The following is a 7,257-nucleotide window of genomic DNA, read 5'->3' as shown; positions in this document are numbered from 1 at the left end:
TCAAGTTTTCAGCTTCTACCTTTTTTTAACCCATAAAAATGAATGTAAATCTAACTAACTTAAAAATAGTGTTTTCCTAGACCAAAGGACCAGGAACATTAGGCTAGTTTTAAAATGTTTAAATTGAAAATAGAAGTGCTTTCTCTATCGATCTTATTTGATGCTATGCACAGGGAAAATTTTCATCAAATCTTTGAAGATGATTAAAAATTCTTCTCCCATTAACTAGTGGCCTGTAAAACCATCACTGAATAAAGGAGCTGGGCAATGAAAGCAGTCTCAAAACTAGGATTTGCATAAGCAGCAGCAAATGCTGCTGTGACAAAGTACAGAAATGTTCTACCATTTCTCACTTATGCTAAAATGTGGTAGGTTCAAGTAAAAATCATGTTGGCTTTTGTGAATGAGTAACAGCCATTCTTGGATTATATTAGTAGAGATTTTCATCAGAGAACACCAGTGGTTCTCAAGGAAGGGTGGGAGGTGACCTTGTTCCCCGGGGGACATTTGACAATGTCTGCAGATATTTTGGTTGTCAGAACTTGAGGTGGTTGTAATGTTACTGGCATCTAATGCATACAGGCCAAATTTGCTGTGAAATACCCTATAATGCACAGGACAGCATCCTACAATAAAAAGCCAAAATTTCAATAGAAACCTAGTACTATACCCAAATATTTGCACACATGTAAAAAATCACAGAGGTGAAGAAATGGAGCATGACTAGCACCACTGAGGCCCCTCACATGACCCTCCCCAGTCACAACACCCTCCATTCCCTCTGGAGGTGATCTCTGTCTCAACTTATGTGGCAATTGTTTCCCTATCCACATTTATAGTTTTTCTGTCTCCTCATGTATCACTAAATATTAGAGAAGAGTATTGTCAGTCTCGTATTTTATATGAATATAATTTTTAGATGAATATTATACTTTCATCAGATTTTCTTTAGCATCTTGCTTCTCTCATTCAACATTAGGTCTGTGAGGCTTATGCATTTGATTGAATGTAGCTGTGGTCTCTTCTTTTAAATTGCTGTGTACTATTGCATTGTATGAAAACAACATGACTTATGTGTCCAATTTAATGCAGATAGATGGTTAGATTATTTCTAGGTTGAGTCTACCAAAGACAATGCCACTATGACCATCGCTGTACATGAACCCTGGGGCAGATGTGGACCAGTTGTCTTACATTATGTACATAGGATAGAAATACTAAATTCTGGGGTGTGTGTATTTTCAGCTTTACTGGATAGTATTAAATTATTTTCCAAAATTGTTGTACCAATTTATGCTCTTATGAGCAGTCTATGAGAATCCCTATTAAATGACATCTCCTCCAATATTTGCTATTGTCAGATCTGATATCTACCAATCCAGTAGGTCTATATCTTACTGGGATTTTAATCTAGTTGTCTGATCACTAACAAGATGGATGATCTTTACAAACATTTATTGGCCAATTTCTTGTCTTTAATAAAGGGCTAGGTAATTTTTATTCTCATTTTTTTCTACCAGGTTGTCTTTTATTGTTTTGTAGCATTTCTTTGTATATCTTGGAAATTAATACTTTTCAGTTACATGTAGATTTCCTTTCAGTAATTTTATGATGTCATTTTGATTAATACAATTTCTTGAAGTTTTTAACGTATTTGCCTACACTTTTCTTTTTGTTAGTACCTTTTGTGTCCTATTTAAGAATTTTTTTTTCCTTAATGTAAGGCTACGAAGCTACTTTTCCTATATTATACCTAAAAGTTTTCCAATTGTGCCTTTATTTTTTCAGGCCTTTTCACTCTTTAATTCTTTAATACTGTGAAGTAGGAGTTTAATTTAATCTTTTTTCAAATGAGTCCCCAATTGTACCAGAAACACTTAATGAACTGTATTAACTTTCCCTAGTAATCTGCCACTCTCTCATAGTCTATTGGTACATATGTAATTCAATTTCTGAGTTGTCTATTCTGTTTCATTGAAATATTTGTCTTTCCTGTACTAACACCATACTGTTTTAATTAGTATATTTCATGGCACATCTTGATATCTGATAGATAAAATTGTACCCCTTTGTCTGTCTTTTTTACTATTATGGTGTGCTTGTTTTTCTATTTTTTCATATACATTTTAGAATTATTTCATTTTAGCTAATCCTAAAATCAAACAAACAAAAATTGCTTATTAGTTTTATTGGGGTTACATTGGTTATAAAAATTAAGGTAGAGTACTCCTTTTAATACACCTTAACATCTTTCATTTAAGTTTTATATTTTCTCTATATAGATTATACAATTATTTGTCATATTAACTACTAATTATTCAACTTTTAATTCTATTTTAAATGGCCTTTTTATCATTTTTTTCAAACTGTATTTCTGCTACATAAAAATACAAATGTTTTTGTATATGTATATAAGTTTTGTAAACACCAAACTTGCTAAACTCTTACTAATTTTTAAAAAATTGTCTGAAGCTTTGTGGCCAGAAGAGTTCTAAGATGATCCCTAAGATTTCTGCCCTCTGGTGGGCACTCCCTTTGCGTGGGGGCAGGGCCTGTGTGTATGATGGGATATCACTCCATGAAAAGGTTTAGCTGTGTGGCAAAGATAAAAGGATTTTGCAGACATGATTAAGGTCTCCAATTAGCTGACTCTGAGCTAATCAACACAGGCTTATTCTGGACAGGCCTGGCCTAATCAGTTGAGAATTCTTAAGGAGTGAATGGGCTCTTCCTGAAAAAAGAGCTTCTGCTAACCCTGAAAAAGCAAGCAACCACCCTGTGAACTGCTATGGAGAGAGATGGCTTCTAACAGCTGAGGACCTCAGTCCTATAACCACAAGAAACTGATTTCTGCCAACAACATGAATGAGCTTGGAAAAGGCCCCTGAGCTCCAGATGAGAACACCCGGGTCAACTCAGGTCAGGAGCAGAGAACCCTGTTATATTCTCCTTGGCTTGTGGCCCTTAAACAATGAGATTATAAACGTGTGGTTTTTGTTTTTTTTTTATTATTATACTTTAGGTTTTAGGGTACATGTGCACAATGTGCAGGTTTGTTACCTATGTATCCATGTGTCATGTTGTTTTGCTGCACCCATTAACTCGTCATTTAGCATTAGGTATATCTCCTAATGCTGTCCCTCCCCCCTCCCCCCACCCCACAACAGTCCCCGGAGTGTGATGTTCCCCTTCTTGTGTCCATGAGTTCTCATTGTTCAATTCCCACCTATGAGTGAGAATATGCGGTGTTTGGTTTTTTGTCCTTGAGATAGTTTACTGAGAATGATGTTTTCCAGTTTCATCCATGTCCCTACAAAGGAAATGAACTCATCATTTTTTATGGCTGCATAGTATTCCATGGTGTATATGTGCCACATTTTCTTAATCCAGTCTATCGTTGTTGGACATTTGGGTTGGTTCCAAGTCTTTGCTATTGTGAATAGTGCCACAATAAACATACGTGTGCATGTGTCTTTATAGCAGCATGATTTATAGTCCTTTGGGTATATACCCAGTAATGGGATGGCTGGGTCAAATGGTATTTCTAGTTCTAGATCCCTGAGGAATCGCCATACTGACTTCCACAATGGTTGAACTAGTTTACAGTCCCACCAACAGTGTAAAAGTGTTCCTATTTCTCCACATCCTCTCCAGCACCTGTTGTTTCCTGATTTTTTAATGATGGCCATTCTAACTGGTGTGAGATGGTATCTCACTGTGGTTTTGATTTGCATTTCTCTGATGGCCAGTGATGATGAGCATTTCTTCAGGTGTTTTTTGGCTGCATAAATGTCTTCTTTTGAGAAGTGTCTGTTCATGTCCTTTGCCCACTTTTTGATGGGGTTGTTTGTTTTTTTCTTGTAAATTTGTTTGAGTTCATTGTAGATTCTGGATATTAGCCCTTTGTCAGATGAGTAGGTTGCAAAAATTTTCTCCCATTCTGTAGGTTGCTTGTTCACTCTGATGGTAGTTTCTTTTGCTGTGCAGAAGCTCTTTAGTTTAATTAGATCCCATTTGTCAATTTTGGCTTTTGTTGCCATTGCTTTTGGTGTTTTAGACATGAAGTCCTTGCCCACACCTATGTCCTGAATGGTATTGCCTAGGTTTTCTTGTAGGATTTTAATGGTTTTAGGTCTAACATTTAAGTCTTTAATCCATCTTGAATTAATTTTTGTATAAGGTGTAAGGAAGGGATCCAGTTGCAGCTTTCTACATATGGCTAGCCAGTTTTCCCAGCACCATTTATTAAATAGGGAATCCTTTCCCCATTTCTTGTTTTTGTCAGGTTTGTCAAAGATCGGATAGGTGTAGATATGCGGCATCATTTCTGAGGGCTCTGTTCTGTTCCATTGATCTATGTCTCTGTTGTGGTACCAGTACTATGCTGTTTTGGTTACTGTAGCCTTGTAGTATAGTTTGAAGTCAGGTAGCGTGATGCCTCCAGCTTTGTTCTTTTGGCTTAGGATTGACTTGGCGATGCGGGCTCTTTTTTGGTTCCATATGAACTTTAAAGTAGTTTTTTCCAATTCTGTGAAGAAAGTCATTGGTAGCTTGATGGGGATGGCATTGAATCTATAAATTACCTTGGGCAGTATGGCCATTTTCACGATATTGATTCTTCCAACCCATGAGCATGGAATGTTCTTCCATTTGTTTGTATCCTCTTTTATTTCATTGAGCAGTGGTTTGTAGTTCTCCTTGAAGAGGTCCTTCACATCCCTTGTAAGTTGGATTCCTAGGTATTTTATTTTCTTTGAAGCAATTGTGAATGGGAGTTCACTCATGATTTGGCTCTCTGTTTGTCTGTGATTGGTGTACAAGAATGCTTGTGACTTTTGTACATTGGTTTTGTATCCTGAGACTTTGCTGAGGTTGCTAATCAGCTTAAGGAGATTTTGAGCTGAGACAATGGGGTTTTCTAGATATACAATCATGTCATCTGCAAACAGAGACAATTTGACTTCCTCTTTTCCTAATTGAATACCCTTTATTTCCTTCTCCTGCCTGATTGCTCTGGCCAGAACTTCCAGCACTATGTTGAATAGGAGTGGTGAGAGAGGGCATCCCTGTCTTGTGCCAGTTTTCAAAGGGAATGCTTCCAGTTTTTGCCCATTCAGTATGATATTGGCTGTGGGTTTGTCATAGATAGCTCTTATTATTTTGAGATACATCCCATCAATACCTAATTTATTGAGAGTTTTTAGCATGAAGGGTTGTTGAATTTTGTCAAAGGCCTTTTCTGCATCTATTGAGATAATCATGTGGTTTTTGTCTTTGGTTCTGTTTATATGCTGGATTACATTTATTGATTTGCGTATGTTGAACCAGCCTTGCATCCCAGGGATGAAGCCCACTTGATCGTGGTGTATAAGCTTTTTGATGTGCTGCTGGATTCGGTTTGCCAGTATTTTACTGAGGATTTTTGCATCAATGTTCATCAAGGATATTGGTCTGAAATTCTCTTTTTTGGTTATGTCTCTGCCAGGCTTTGGTATCAGGACGATGCTGGCTTCATAAAATGTGTTAGGGAGGATTCCCTCTTTTTCTATTGATTGGAATAGTTTCAGAAGGAATGGTACCAGTTCCTCCTTGTACTTCTGGTAGAATTCGGCTGTGAATCCACCAGGTCCTGGACTCTTTTTGGTTGGTAAGCTATTGATTATTGCCACAATTTCAGAACCTGTTATTGGTCTATTCAGAGATTCAACTTCTTCCTGGTTTAGTCTTGGGAGGGTGTATTTGTCGTGGAATTTATCCATTTCTTCTAGGTTTTCTAGTTTATTTGCATAGAGGTGTTTGTAGTATTCTCTGATGGTAGACTGTATTTCTGTGGGATTGGTGGTGATATCCCCTTTTTCATTTTTTATTGCATCTATTTGATTCTTCTCTCTTTTCTTCTTTATTAGTCTTGCTAGCGGTCTATCAATTTTGTTGGTCTTTTCAAAAAACCAGCTCCTAGATTCATTAATTTTTTGAAGGGTTTTTTTGTGTCTCTATTTCCTTTATTTCTGCTCTGATTTTAGTTATTTCTTGCCTTCTGCTGGCTTTTGAATGTGTTTGCTCTTGCTTTTCTAGTTCTTTTAATTGTGATGTTAGGGTGTCAATTTTGGATCTTTCCTGCTTTCTCTTGTGGGCATTTAGTGCTATAAATTTCCCTCTACACACTGCTTTGAACGTGTCCCAGAGATTCTGGTACGTTGTGTCTTTGTTCCCATTGGTTTCAAAGAACATCTTTATTTCTGCCTTCATTTCATTATGTACCCAATAGTCATTCAGGAGCAGGTTGTTCAGTTTCCATGTAGTTGAGCGGTTTTGAGTGAGTTTCTTAATCCTGAGTTCTAGTTTGATTGCACTGTGGTCTGAGAGACAGTTTGTTACAATTTCTGTTCTTTTACATTTGCTGAGGAGAGCTTTACTTCCAACTATGTGGTCAATTTTGGAATAGGTGTGGTGTGGTGCTGAAAAAAATGTATATTCTGTTGATTTGGGATGGAGAGTTCTGTAGATGTCTATTAGGTCCACTTTGTGCAGAGCTGAGTTCAATTCCTGGATATCCTTGTTAACTTTCTGTCTCGTTGATCTGTCTAATGCTGACAGTGGGGTGTTAAAATCTCCCATTATTATTGTGTGGGAGTTTAAGTCCCTTTGTAGGTCACTCAGGACTTGCTTTATGAATCTGGGTGCTCCTGTGTTGGGTGCATATATATTTAGGATAGTTAGCTCTTCTTGTTGAATTGATCCCTTTATCATGATGTAATGGCCTTCTTTGTCTCTTTTGATCTTTGTTGGTTTAAAGTCTATTTTATCAGAGACTAGGATTGCAACCCCTGCCTTTTTTTGTTTTCCATTTGCTTGATAGATCTTCCTCCATCCCTTTATTTTGAGTCTATGTGTGTCTCTGCACGTGAGATGGGTTTCCTGAATACAGCACACTGATGGGTCCTGACTCCTTATTCAGTTTGCCAGTCTGTGTCTTTTAATTGGAGCATTTAGTCCATTTACATTTAAAGTTAATATTGTTATGTGTGAATCTGATCCTGTCATTATGATGTTAGTTGGTTATTTTGCTCGTTAGTTGCTGTAGTTTCTTCCTAGCTTCGATGGTCTTTACAATTTGGCATGTTTTTGCAGGGGCTGGTACCGGTTGTTCCTTTCCATGTTTAGTGCTTCCTTGAGGAGCTCTTTTAGGGCAGGCCTGGTGGTGACAAAATCACTTGGCGTTTGCTTGTCTGTAAAGTATTTTATTTCTCCTTCACT

Source organism: Symphalangus syndactylus, chromosome 24, assembly GCF_028878055.3.
Source record: "Symphalangus syndactylus isolate Jambi chromosome 24, NHGRI_mSymSyn1-v2.1_pri, whole genome shotgun sequence".
Lineage (NCBI taxonomy): Eukaryota > Metazoa > Chordata > Mammalia > Primates > Hylobatidae > Symphalangus > Symphalangus syndactylus.
This window is presented reverse-complemented; position numbering follows the sequence as displayed.